The sequence below is a fragment of the Magnolia sinica genome, chromosome 7 (genome assembly GCF_029962835.1).
Source record: "Magnolia sinica isolate HGM2019 chromosome 7, MsV1, whole genome shotgun sequence".
NCBI lineage: Eukaryota > Viridiplantae > Streptophyta > Magnoliopsida > Magnoliales > Magnoliaceae > Magnolia > Magnolia sinica.
The window spans coordinates 87,008,201-87,022,421 of NC_080579.1; the positions used below are offsets into that span (position 1 = coordinate 87,008,201).

At 40.4% G+C, this 14,221-nt stretch overlaps 1 non-coding gene across 1 annotated transcript; it reads right to left on the reverse strand.

Moving 5' to 3' along the window:
• Window positions 1-1,733: 1,733 nt before the first annotated feature.
• Window positions 1,734-1,840, reverse strand: LOC131252322 (small nucleolar RNA R71). The gene has a single exon (XR_009174350.1). It is a non-coding gene; the product is annotated as a small nucleolar RNA R71 (small nucleolar RNA).
• Window positions 1,841-14,221: the final 12,381 nt, after the last annotated feature.

Genomic DNA, 14,221 nt, shown 5'->3' on the forward strand with positions numbered 1-14,221 from the left:
TCTGTTGTTGACTTTGTCTCCTGGGCATGGTTTAGTGATGGAATCCATTCTAATTCATATACTTTTCATCCATTTAAAATTATATCAGAGGAAGTTCAGTTTAAGTTCCATGATTTTTGAAGCAGGTATAAAGATCTCCCTGATCTCTACAAGTGGATCCTCTGAATCCCTAGTTTCCTACCTTTGAATCTACATATTTTAGTTTACTATTTCATCATTATTCCTCAAATCCACATGATTTAGATTTCATCTTTCTCTAGTTCTAGTTCTAGTTATTTTCAGATTACGTACAGGTATCAGTCCCTTGGGATTCGACCTCGGTCTCATCGAGTTTATTACTACATCACAACTCTACACTTGGGGAGTGAACAAGTTTTTGGCGCCGTTGCCGGGGACTGACGGTTGCGATTCTCTGAAATTAATTGGGTTTAGAATTAGTTTAAGATTAGAATTGACTAACTTTAGTTTTAGATTTTTATTTGATTTCTAGAACTAACTTGTTTTCCTGTTTTGTAGGATCCTGACATAAGTTTCTAAATTGGTAATTCCTTCCCAATTTCTCTATTTTTTCTACCTTTAAAATTAGGGTTTAAATTTTGAAAATTTTCTAATTCTAGTATTCTCCTATTTTTAGGAAATAGTTTATTTTTAGAAACTTTCCTCTTTTGTTTTTAGAAACTAGGTTAGTTATTTCCTTTTTTTAGAAATTAACTTTCTATTTTTTTTTATTTTTAGTAACTTTTTAATTTTAACTCTTTTAGAATCTAAGTTTGTGTCCTAATTTTCTACTTATAGAATTTTTGTTTAGAAACTAACTTTCCTATTTTGTAGGCCTTTAAGATAGAAATTTCTAACTCGGTGAGTTCGTTCTCTACTTTCTATTTTTCAGATCCCTTTTAGTAATTTACTTTCTAGTTTAGGACTTTCCTAATTTATTTTAGAAATTTCCACTTTCTTTTAGGAGTTCTTTCTTTTAGAAATCAGTTTACTGCTATCTTTCTTTTAAAGGATTTTTCTTCTCTTTTTAGAATCTAGCTTATTTTGTTTTATTTTGCAGGTTTTTAACTTAGGGACTCCAATTTGGTAACTTCTTTCCAACCCTCTCTTTCTTTTTAGATTTTCTTTTCCTTTCTTAGGATTAGGTTTTGAGTTTGATTGAGGGCTGCGAGTGTTTCATGCCCAAGTGGGCTCGTGACAACACTCGATGTCTTTTGACTGAAGGAGGATTGGTTGAGAGGTTAACTATCCATCGCAGGACTAGACACCACTCGAAATCCCCTGAGTTAATTGAAGTGATGGCTGAAAACCAACCTCTTTTACCCCAACCTAGGGTGGAGGACATTCATGATGAGAATGAGGTGTATCAAGCACCCCCGCCACGTACTTTACGAGATTACTTACAACCAGCGGGGGTGAGTACGCCTTCATGCATGATTTTTCCTGAAAATACAGAACATATGGACATCAAGTCAGGGGTTATCCAACTCCTTCCTAAGTTCCATGGGCTTGAATCTGAAGAACCATATCTACATTTGAAAGAGTTTGATGAGATCAGAGCCACTTTATATTTTCAAAATGTGTTTGAGGACACAGTCAGGCTGAGACTCTTTCCTTTTTCCTTAAAAGAGAAGGCTAAGACGTGATTACATTCACTGCGTCCTAGATCCATTGGCACATGGAATGATATGCAAAGGGAATTTATTAAGAAATTCTTTCCACATCATAAAACGATTACCCTTAGAAAAGCAATCATGAACTTCACCCAAAAGGAGGATGAAACATTTTACCAATGTTGGGAAAGGTTCAAGGATTTGGTCAGTTCATGCCCACAACACGGTTTTGAAACGTGGCGCATTACAAATTTTTTCTACGATGGACTGACATCTTCCATGCACCAAATGGTCGAGACAATGTGTAATGGAGAATTCATTAATAAAAATGTTGACGAGGTATGGGATTACCTCGATTATCTTGCTGAAAAAACACAATCATGAGACTATTACCCAAAGTCGAACACTACGTTTAGGCCGACTCAATTAAAGGAGAAAGGTGGATTGTATCTCTTGAAAGAAGAGGATGATCTCAAGTGTAAAGTGACTACGCTCATAAGAAAAGTTGAGGCCATGAAAGGAAAGAAGGATAAGATTAATGAAAGTGTTTGGCATCTGTGATTGCAGCATTCATACAACTAAAAATTGTCTTACAATACCCGTCTTTCGAGAAGTATTGAATGAACAATCCAATGCCGTAAATAATTATCAAAGACCTTTCAATGGACCAACCTCTAATACGTATAATCCTGGTTGGAAAAATCATCCAAACCTTAGTTGGAGAAATGGACAAACTGCTACCCCTCAAAGTTTCTTCAATCAAAATTTAAACCAGGGGAAACCTCAAGAAGAACCGGTTCAAAATTCCATGCAAGAGCTGACCCATGCAATGCGAGACTTTATGCAAAAGATGGATTCACGTATGACGGTTATAGAAAAGGGGATGCTTCCTGCACAACCGCTCCCCAATCCTAAACCGCAATACGAGACAAGTGGTCCCAGCTCTTCAAATCAAATAGGGCACGCTAAATCCATCACCAATCTTAGGAGTGGGAAGATCATTGATAAAACCCTTCTGGTTAGGCCCGAAAAGCTTCAAGAACCAGAAGAGGACAACAATAATGGATCTAGTGAGGCCCCACAAAAATTAGAACCAGAACTTCTAGAAAAGCCAGTTGCTCCATTTCCCCAACGGTTGGTCGCACCAAAACCTCTCTCTAACTCTCAGGATATCCTAGAGGTGTTGAAACAAGTGAAAGTCAACATTCCTCTACTTGATGTCGTAAAACAGATACCTTCATATGCCAAATTCCTGAAAGACTTATGCACGACCAAACGACGGCAGAGTATTCAAAAGAAGATCTTCTTGACCAAGAAAGTGAGTGCCATCCTAAAGCAAGACGTGCCACAGAAATTCAAAGATCCCGGTAGCCCAACCATATCATGTGTAATCGGGGACCATCGAATTGATCATGCACTTCTTGACTTAGGAGCGAGCGTCAATCTGATTCCCTACTCGGTATACAAATAGTTAGGTTTGGGTGAATTAAAATCCACCCTAACCACACTACAACTTGCTGATCGCTCTGTTCGTGTACCAAGAGGGATAATTGAGGATGTGTTGGTCCAAGTTGATAGATTTTACTACCCTGTAGATTTTATCATCCTGGACACCGAACCCATCAATAACATGAGCACTCAGATCCCCGTCATTCTTGGTCGCCCATTCCTTGCCACTTCAAACGCAATTATCAATTGCAGGAATGGTGTCATGACTATGTCTTTTGGGAATATGACATTGGAGTCAAATATCTTTTTTAATAACGGCAGAAACTTAGAGGATGATGACAATTTCCACGACATTAACATGATTGACTCTTTAGTGGAAGATACGACACCCTTGACATTATCCTTTGACCCTCTAGAGACGTGCCTGGCCCACTCCCATGATTTTGATGATGACATGATTAGGGAGACGTGTGCCTTGCTTGATACTGTACCAGTACTTGAAGTTAACCGGTGGAGGCCACAATTTGAAGAGTTGCCCCAAACTGATGTAGTGCCTCTACCGTCTAACCTTAAGCCACCAAAGCTTGACCTAAAACCTTTGCCCTCTGATTTGAAATATGTCTATTTAGGTCAAGATGAGACATACCCGGTGGTGATTTCTGCCCACCTGGAGAAAGAACAGGAGAGTATGCTCATATCTACTCTCATTGAGCATAAAGGGAGCCCTTGGATGGACGATAGCGGACCTCAAGGGAATCAATCCCTCGATTTGTACTCACCGCATCTATCTTGAGGATAATGTTAAGACTGCTCGGCAATCACAACGTAGACTAAATCCAAACATGAGGGAAGTCGTTAAGGCCGAGGTTCTTAAACTATTAGATGTGGGTATCATATACCCCATATCCGATAGTCAATGGGTGAGTCCAACTCAGGTGGTTCCTAAGAAGTCCGGGATCACCATCGTAGTCAATGCTAATAATGAACTCATGCCAACTAGAGTTACTACGGGTTGGAGAATGTGCATTGACTACAGGAAGCTGAATACTGTCACGAGGAATGACCACTTTTCTTTGCCCTTCATTGATCAAATCTTGGAAAGGCTAGCTGGTCATTCCTATTACTGTTTCCTTGACGGGTATTCGGGCTACAATCAGATTGAAATCGCCCCTGAGGACCAGGAAAAGACTACATTTACATGTCCCTACGACACCTTTGCATACAGAAGGATACTATTCGGATTATGTAATGCCCCTGCCACCTTTCAGCGATGTATGATGAGTATCTTTTCTGACATGGTGGGAAAATATCTAGAGGTCTTTATGGACGATTTATCTGTTTTTGGTTCATCTTTCAGCGAGTGCTTAAAGAGTCTTAAATGTGTGCTGAAAAGATGTGAAGAGAAGAACTTGGTACTTAATTGGGAGAAGTGTCATTTTATGGTTCATAAGGAAATTGTCCTTGGACATATTATCTCGTCCAAAGGAATCGAGGTGGATAAGGCAAAAATCGATCTTATCTCTAACCTACCTCCACCCAAGAACATCAGAGATGTGCGATCCTTCTTAGGACACGCAGGGTTTTACGGACGATTCATAAAGGACTTTAGTCTCCTTTCTCGTCCCTTATGTAATCTTCTGCAAAAGGATGCACCATATGAGTGGACTGAGCAATGCCAGGAAGCCTTCACCAAGCTTAAGGGCATGCTAACCACTGCACCTATCATGCAGCCACCCGATTGGAGCCATCCTTTTGAGCTTATGTGCGACGCTTCTGATTATGCTCTTGGAGCGGTTCTAGGCCAGAGAAAAGATAAGAGGCCCTACGGCATTCATTACGCAAGTAGAACTTTAAATTCTGCCCAAGTGAACTACTCGACTACGGAAAAGGAACTCCTAGCCGTAGTGTTCGCTTTGGATAAATTTAGGTCCTACTTGATCGGATCCAAGATCATTATCTACACAGATCACGCGACACTTAAGTATCTTCTTTCTAAGAATGATTCTAAGCCCTGCCTGATACGATGGATCCTTCTACTTCAAGAGTTTGATTTAGAGATTAAAGATAAAAAGGGAGTAGAGAACGTAGTGGCCGACCACCTTTCTCACCTTAATACCTCTGATTCCCTTGAGGCGACCCATATCAATGACATGTTCCCTGATGAACAACTGTTTCGAGTCTCTCATTCACCTTGGTTCGCTGATATTGTTAATTATCTTGCCACAGGTTCCATACCGACGCAGTGGACTGCACAAGATAAGAACAAATTCTTTACCGAGGTGCGCAACTTTTTCTGGGACGATCCATATTTGTTTAAATATTGCCCAGACCAGATCCTAAGGAGATGTGTGCCAGACGATGAGCATCAGAGTGTCATCTCCTTCTGTCACTCACAGGCCTGTGGTGGTCACTTTTCTGCTAAAAAGACCACGACCAAGATTTTATAGTGTGGCTTTTATTGACCCACTATGTTTAGGGACACTCATGAGTTTTGCAAGGCTTGTGAGCGTTGTAAAAAATTGGAAGCATTGTCCCATCGAAATATGATGCCTTTGAATCCCATCCTTATCATAGAAGCATTTAACTGCTGGGGCATTGATTTCATGGGACCATTCCCCCAATCATTTGGAAATTTGTATATTTTGCTCGCCGTAGATTATGTCACTAAATGGGTCGAAGCAATTCCGTGCCGAAATAATGACCATCGCACGGTCATTAAATTCTTAAAAGAGAACATCCTTTCGCGGTTTGGGATGCCTCGAGCCATCATTAGTGATGGGGGCTCACACTTTTGTAATAGACCATTCGAGAGCTTAATGAAGAAATACGGTATCTCTCGTAAGGTGAGTACCCCATACCATCCACAGACAAGTGGACAAGCTGAGATATCCAATAGGGAGATCAAACATATCCTAGAGAAAATGGTTAACCCTGATCGTAAGGATTGGTAAATTCGATTGACCGATGCCTTATGGGCATACCGTACTGCTTTTAAAATCACTATTGGAACGTCTCCCTTTAGACTTGTTTATGGGAAAGCTTGTCACTTGCCTATGGAGTTGGAACATAGAGCGTACTGGGCGGTCAAAAATCTGAATTTCAATCTGGACAACGCTAACTCGCTACGTAAACTTCAATTAAATGAACTTGAGGAAATCCGGAACGATGCGTATGAGAACTCAAGAATTTACAAAGACAGAATGAAGGCGTTTCATGACCAACATATTCTACGAAAATCATTCACACCTGGTCAGAAAGTCCTTTTATATAATTCTCGATTACATCTCTTTCCAGGTAAGCTTCGATCTCGTTGGACTGACCCTTACATTGTGGTCACTGCGTATCCTCATGGGGCTGTTGAGATAAGAGACCCCGACAATGGCAAGGAGTTTAAAGTAAATGGACATCGATTAAAATTATTTGTCGAGAAATTTGATTCAGAGGACATATCTATGCTTCTGACTGCTCCTGTTTACCAGGATTGATCTCTGTAACACCCCGAACTTTTCAATACCCAAGTATTAAAAGTCCTCGGGTGTTACCATAAATTTAGTCTATATGAGTATGATACCAATTTTAACTATTCTCACATTGCATCTACCCTCAAACTTGAATTTGACCACTGGGGATGACCTTCATCCCTAAATCAAGTCATCTGACCGTTGCTCATATGGTCGGATGCATGTACCTTCCATCGACTAAATCAGTGAATAACTCTTTAACCATAATAATTTAGATGCAAGTTATTTTGTAAGAATTGTTTAGAAATAGACATAGAACCAAGTAGAATCATTAGATTTCACAAAACTCTTAGATCAACAATAATTACAAAAATGCCATCAACCTATACCTTGAATTCAAATTCACATGGTTCTCATGATCCGTTTCATGTGAAATTTTATACCAGGTTTAATTATTATAAATTAACCGTACACATCAAATTTCAGCCTTTAGATCACATTAAATTAGCTACTTGACCTCTACATCGGTCCGTACACTTATCAGATTAAGATTCTGATCCGTTCATCTTGTTCACACCATATGAATATACTTACCCTGCGATTAGAATTACAATATGAGAAACCTACATGTGTGAGAAAGTCACTCGATCCTAACGATAGTCATGTTCTATCCCTAATTACTCCAAAAACACACTTTATGACCATTCGTATACGAATTTGACCGTACATCCACCTACATAGATGGTCAGGGTGCTAACCACCAAGTCCCCTATTTTTTAGCTAGTCATCTGACCATCCATCATGTTTGGATCTGCCAAACGGGCCACATGAATATCGCAGTGAACCGACCATCATAAAGATCTTAGGACATAGGTTGAAACTACCCGGTAACTCGTTAATCAAAGGTGTACAAATACCGTTTCTAATTTCGGAGAGTGTTAGCCAATAAAAGAGCATCTCGGCCATCCTTGACAGATCGGGCCCCAAATTTAATCGGTTGAGAGATCTTAAGAAATGAGAATGATTGGTAAAGTTTCACTTCTTTTGGATAGCACAGTAAGGAGGAACGGATGACAGGAGATACAGCAAGGGGAAGGGGCAAATTTGTAAATACCAAGTGCATGGCAACCACGTACTAAGGAGGATGGGATTAAATGGTGAATGATACCTCATGCATCAAAGGATCGTGTGGCCCACCTGGAAAGCGGATCTGACTCAAACTTGGGGTTGTGGGCCACAACGACATGTAAAGAGTGGTGAATGGCATGGATTCTCCGAAAGATCATCACAAGTGGACCCCACCTAATCAAACAGGATTGGCATTTTTCCGCACAAGCTAGCTGTTGTTACAGCGACTAAACCGAGCAGAATGATGGGTTTCACCCCACTTCCCTACCTCGCGTGTGGGTCACCTGATCAATGGATTCCCACCATATTTTGGCCCCTGGCCTAAAACAACCCTACAAAACTAATGAACGGATTAGATCTATGGGAATGCCATTAAAGTGGACCCCACTCAATGCTACAGTAAGTCACAACTCTCCAAGCTAGAATCCTTCCGAAATAAGTACGTATTCAAATTCAAAACGAACCGCCTTCGTTTCTTCCTCCTAAAACAATCACGTTCCAACTAGGATTAGCATCAATAGATCAATCACGTTCCAACTAGGATTAGCATCAATAGATCTCACCACTCCATATGGGATGATCCCTACCCTCAGTGGACCCTGCTAACTCAAGGACCGATTTGGAAAAGAAACTCTCTCGCATGCCACAACAATGCCCATGAAAATCGTCATTGTAACGATATGTAGTTTAGATTTGGGGTGTACCCCATTAGCATGGGCCACTTGAGTTTTGATCTTGCACCACCCATAGTCAGATGGCCTAAATAAGACCCATAAAACATGACAAACGGTATGGATCTCACTAATCATCATTGAAGGCCCCACACATTGGTGGTGCGTGTACACATAATGTGTACACTCCCGAGGATCACCAAAATTAAGGCTAGCCTAGATTTCACGCGAAGGAAATCCTTTCTTCCTTCCGCATTCACGGACGACCGTCCACTGGGACGAGTTGTGGCCCACCACGATCGTCCCTAAGGATGATCTGAACCATCCATTCAGTTAGTTACGTGACAAAACCCAAAACCTCAAAAAAATTGAAAGACTCTATACAACTCGTGACGTGCGCACCAGCCACACAAGGACAGCCATTTCCCATTAAAACCGGTAGTGGCAATTGTTCTGTGTAAGTTTAGCCAATCATCCGGTTGCGTGAAGGATACGTACGGGTCCTCATGTTTACAAAAGACCTCCCGTCCCACCAGTATAAGCTACGACAGAAAGAAAAGAAGAAACGTGGGAGAAAGAGAAAGCTGAAAGATTCAGGTAAAACCCCAGATCTGAACTCCAATTCCCACCATTATTAGAATTTAGCCGTTCTCCCATTTAGTTGGATTTAAATTCTCCTGTTTTGATCACCTCATGCAGTTTTCTGTTTTAAAATTTCGATTCCAGTTCCAGTGCGGATCTCTTGAAATCGGTTGCATTTTGGCCACATTAAAAGGTCTAGCTCTCACTTCCTGATTTTAATATATAAATATCTATCTTTTCATCCATTGCTATAAAACCCCTCTCTTATTAGTATTATTACCAAATAAATCCTAATCTTGCACGCCAGTTGGCCGAAGTTTTCCATCCCACTTACCGACTTGGATGGGGTACTACTTTTCTAGTAATCTGAGGGGCCCACATGATCTCTGGTTCGATCACTATACATATATTCCATGTGGAGTGTGGTTAACGTTATATGGATCTTACATGTATCGATGTTCGACCCGGCTAGGTAATCTAAACCTTAGGTTGAGACCTTAACCCTAAATAGTTTGTAAGCTTGAACATAACTGTATAAATTTATAACTTATGATAGGGTTTGATTCTAAGGAAACACGCACTCCCTAGCAACACTGGTAGGCGATTCAAAGTATAAGGTGATGATTTGTCCCCTTAAGCTTTTCATTTCCAAATTGGTTTAAGTTATAGTCTTTATCAAATGTTAAAATTGTTAATTCATAGTATGCGATCTCTTATATGATTTATATATGATTTACGATTGATAATTGTAAAACATGATTGCATGCGATAGTTGCTACATGATAGCTCTCATTTTGATTTATAGTTCACATCATGACCTGTTTTGATTATTATGCTTAACATATGCCTGTCATGCTATAGCAGTATATTCTCATATGAATTGTTGTAAGTCATTATGAACCTATATTTACTACACTTATTAGTGGGTAAACCCTCTAGTGTATGTGAACCCATACTTAGGATGTAACATGATGGAGTGTGGAATTGAATGAACCCTCGATTGGAGGTTATGTAGGACATGAGATTCCCTACTCAATGACCACTGATCGATGGGTTTCATTAAGCATCCTAAGGTGGGAGAAATCTCATGAGCCAGGGTGGTGGTAATGGGACACTATGCCCGAGCTGTCGGCCTACGCTGGGTGACGAGCCCCCCGTAGTGACCATTGAGTAACTTAAAATGACTGATTGTAATTGGAATAATAACGGGTTGGCTGATCATGCATCTATAGCATATTGGCGATGATGGGTGGCTAATTCTGGATGTTGTAGCATGTTCCCTTAGGAGCATTAAGGGATTACTTTGCTAGCTCCCAGATCACCGACTATCGACCTATTTGTCTGACTGGATACATCCCCAAGTCGATGATTGCATGGGTGACGAGCCCAAGTCCGACTGGATAAACATCCCCAGGTCGATGTGCATTCATGCATCCATGTATATAAAAAGACTGCATCATGTACTATTTTGAATGTTTGTTGTTTTTAACCATGCTTAGCTAAGGCGGCGGTGTGTAATCTTGAGGGGAATTCACATTGAGCTGGCCACTTATTCATCGAATATCCAACCGTACAAAGTATGCAGGTATAGGTGGAGAAAACGATAGTACTGACCCTGATGGTACGATGGTGGAGCCTGAAAATGGATATTAATCCATTCTTGCTTACGCTATCATACTCTGATTTTAATCTTCCGCTAGATCTCTGATTTATTAACTCTCGGGTTTCTAGAACAAGTCTCGTACTTGGGTTCTGAAAACACGGGATGTTACAATCTCCTAGTCTGATGGAGGTATAGGTAGGTTTATCGCTTTCATAGGACTAGGGTAGTTTACTTTATTTGTCTGGCTGAAGACGGTAAACTTAACACTCCTGGGAGGCAACCCATCTTTTCATTCCATTCCATTTTCCTAGTTAGTTAGTTCAATGTTTGTGGGTAACATTACTGCAAACCCTCACGAGACTACAACTCGTCCACTAGGGGCAACCTAGGGGTTTAAAGGCTTGTTGCATACGCTAAATGCAATCGAGAGCACCTGCGAAAGTGGTATAGGTAGGATCTTCTTTTATTGATTTCTCTCGTGTGCTGAATCGCTTTTATATTGATATCTCTAGGAAGTATCTTGATTCTCTCGTTCAGGTACTATCTTTCCATCACTCTTCTTTTACTTTCATTGTTCCATATGCATGGCATGCTTATTTATTTTACATTGAGGACAATGTAGATTTTAGGTTGGGGGTGGAAAATTAGGTTACCTAATCAGTATTTTCTTGGTCTTGAGCAAAAATTGTGAAAATTTTTAATTTTTTTTGTGAATTTCAAGATAAGTGATGTTGGTAATTTATGACTCTTGGATTCAGTATCTTTTAGATTTCACAATTAAGTTTGAATTGTTAATCCGGAATTAAAAGTTGTAAACATTGATTGAGTCATGATTTCACAAAAAGCATCTCGCTTACACATTAAGGATTCAATTCGATATTAAAGGATTAACTTGGTAATTACTAAACATGAAATGAACCAACTTGGGAAATTGAATGGATCGGGTGAACAGTCTTTACCATAGGTTTGCTCCCTATAGGTGAGGATTCGATTCCCCATAGATGATATTTGATAAAGAGTGGGTGTGAAGTCTTTACCTTAGGTTTGCTCCCTATAGGTGAGGATTCGTTTCCCCTTCTTGGCATTACTTTTAATGAAAAAAATTAAAAATTAAAAAAAAGAAAAGAAAAAGATAATGTGTGAGACAAGTTTGGGTTATCGTGAATTCTCTTATTGGTTAACAATGATATCCTTAAATAGATAGGTGAATCTTAATGTTGATAAGTCGAGATTAGACTATACATCCATGGAATTCAATGTTTAGAATTGTTCTAATTGATAGGTTAATATTTTGAACTTAATTATGAAGTTACCATGTGCTTGAGTCTAGGAGAGAATTATACCCAACATTCATGAATCTTAGAATTTTCACATCTCGACTATGTGTTCACAAGTCACTCGGGTTTACAGGAATTGTCTTTTAGTTCTGAAAGTAATTTTTCGCATATTTTGCTCGGGACTAGCAAAATGCTGGTTGGGGGTTGTGTTGAGCGTCAAATATTGCATATTAGACCCCAGTTATTACCTGGATTTACAGGCATAATACTGTTTAATGGCTGATTTAATCGTGTTTGTGATGCAGAGTGTACTTACGAGCTTAGACTGAAAAAAAAAGGATGATAAAGCATAGATTTAACGCGCTGATGATACCAAGGGCAAGGGACGGACTCCAGGGGACCAAGATCAATGGAATTTCACACCAGGGGTCCGCGAAAATTGAGAAACTGAAGCTCAAGCGGCCTAAAAGTCAACCAAAATGCAAGATCACTGGGTTTCCATCATCTGTTTGGCTCAAAAATTCATACATGGCTTGAGGACCATAAATTAACTGTACACGTAAAATTTCAACCATTGGATGCCTCTGAAAGTGGCACAACTGACAGATCAGTCACCAAAATAGTGATATGGGGCCCACCTGATCTCTGGATGCACTTCAGTTTTGGACTCAATGTCTTAAATTAAAAGGGAAAGAAGATGGATGGAGAGGATTATACAGATACATCACGAGTGGACCCCATTGACATCGCCAGTGCACAGTGCACAAGTGCACTCGATGTGCACTGAATCGAGACAATCGGTCAGCGCCGCTGACCCGATCCATCTCGCACACGGAGACAGCGGACGGAACTGTCCGTCCATTTTTTGTGTAGTGGGCCCCACCCATCACCCGTATTAACGATCTGGACCGTCCATTCGTCCCGTGGGGCGGAAAAATCCCATTCCTAGGTGGTATAATTTCAAAATATTGCGTAAATCGATTTTTCATTGTTCAAACGCAATTTAGACGGCAGTCTAAAAAACTCAGTATGCCACACCAAATCCAGTCAAATACTATCCGTTTTCATCTAATTTTTCGAGTTGAATACAATGAACGGGGTGGATTCTTCCAAAAACATCTCTGTGGGGCCCACCGAACACGTCAGCGTGCTCTGTTTTTCGTAAGCCCTGCGTTCGTGAAAACCAGACGCTGTGGGCCGTTCTGTGATCAAGGGCACGGTCGGATCCATGATCCGGACCGTCCACACGCTCGATCAGGTGGTCCTGACCCCAGCCATGAAGTCAGAATGGAAGATGGGATGACCACCATCCTGAAAAACGCAATGAGTTTGCATTTTCCGCTGGCTGCTGCGTAACTTACTGACTGCGTAAGCTCTAGCCGACTCCACTGCGCACGGGATTTCCTTCACCGCCTGTTGCTGCGTAAGGAAGACTTCCGCATGAAGTTTTCCAACTCCAACCGATTGCAATACCTATAAGAAGGAGAGAGAAAGAAGTGAGGAGGAGGAGGTGGACGTAGGGCTGGACGTGAGCAGAGGCAGAGAGAGATATCTGGTTTTTTTTTTTGTCTTTTCCTTTTCTTTTTCCTTTTATTTGGAATCTAGCCTAATCATGTCTCTGATTGGCTAAACCTCTTAGCTAGGGCTAAGAGGTGAAGCTTGTAGCGTGATGAGAGGACTTGATGCATGTACCTTTTGTTTAGATTGAAGGGATTTTTGATTTAATTTTATTATGGGAATATTTGTAGTTTTTAATGGCCTGTTGTGACTGAAATTACACTGGGTTTGCAATAGCTTTAAGTATTTCTTTTTCCTTATTTTTATTATGGCGTCAGGAAGCCCTGTTGTTCGCCATCGCCTCCTGGGCATGGTTGGATGGCGGTACCCTTCCTAAACTTCATAATCATCTGATTGGTTGGTAATTAGTTTAATTTTGTTGTTGACTTTGTCTCCTGGGCATGGTTTGGTGATGGAATCCATTCTAATTCATATACCTTTCATCCCTTTAAAATTATATCAGAGGAAGTTCAGTTTAAGTTTCATGATTTTTGAAGCAGGTATAAAGATCTCCCTGATCTCTACAAGTGGATCCTCTGAATCCATAGTTTCCTACCTTTGAATCTACATATTTTAGTCTACTATTTCATCATTATTCCTCAAATCCACATGATTTAGATTTCATCTTTTTCTAGTTCTAGTTCTAGTTATTTTCAGATTACGTACAGGTATCAGTCCCTTGGGATTCGACCTCAGTCTCATCGAGTTTATTACTACATCACAACCCTACACTTGAGGAGTGAACACGTTTACGTCCTTAATAGAGTCCCATCCAAATTCATTCCTAAGACTCCATATGAGATGTGGTCTGGGAGGATTCCTTCTCTAACCAACCTATGCCTTTGGGGATCTTTGGGATATGCTTTGCTGCTTACTCCACTGA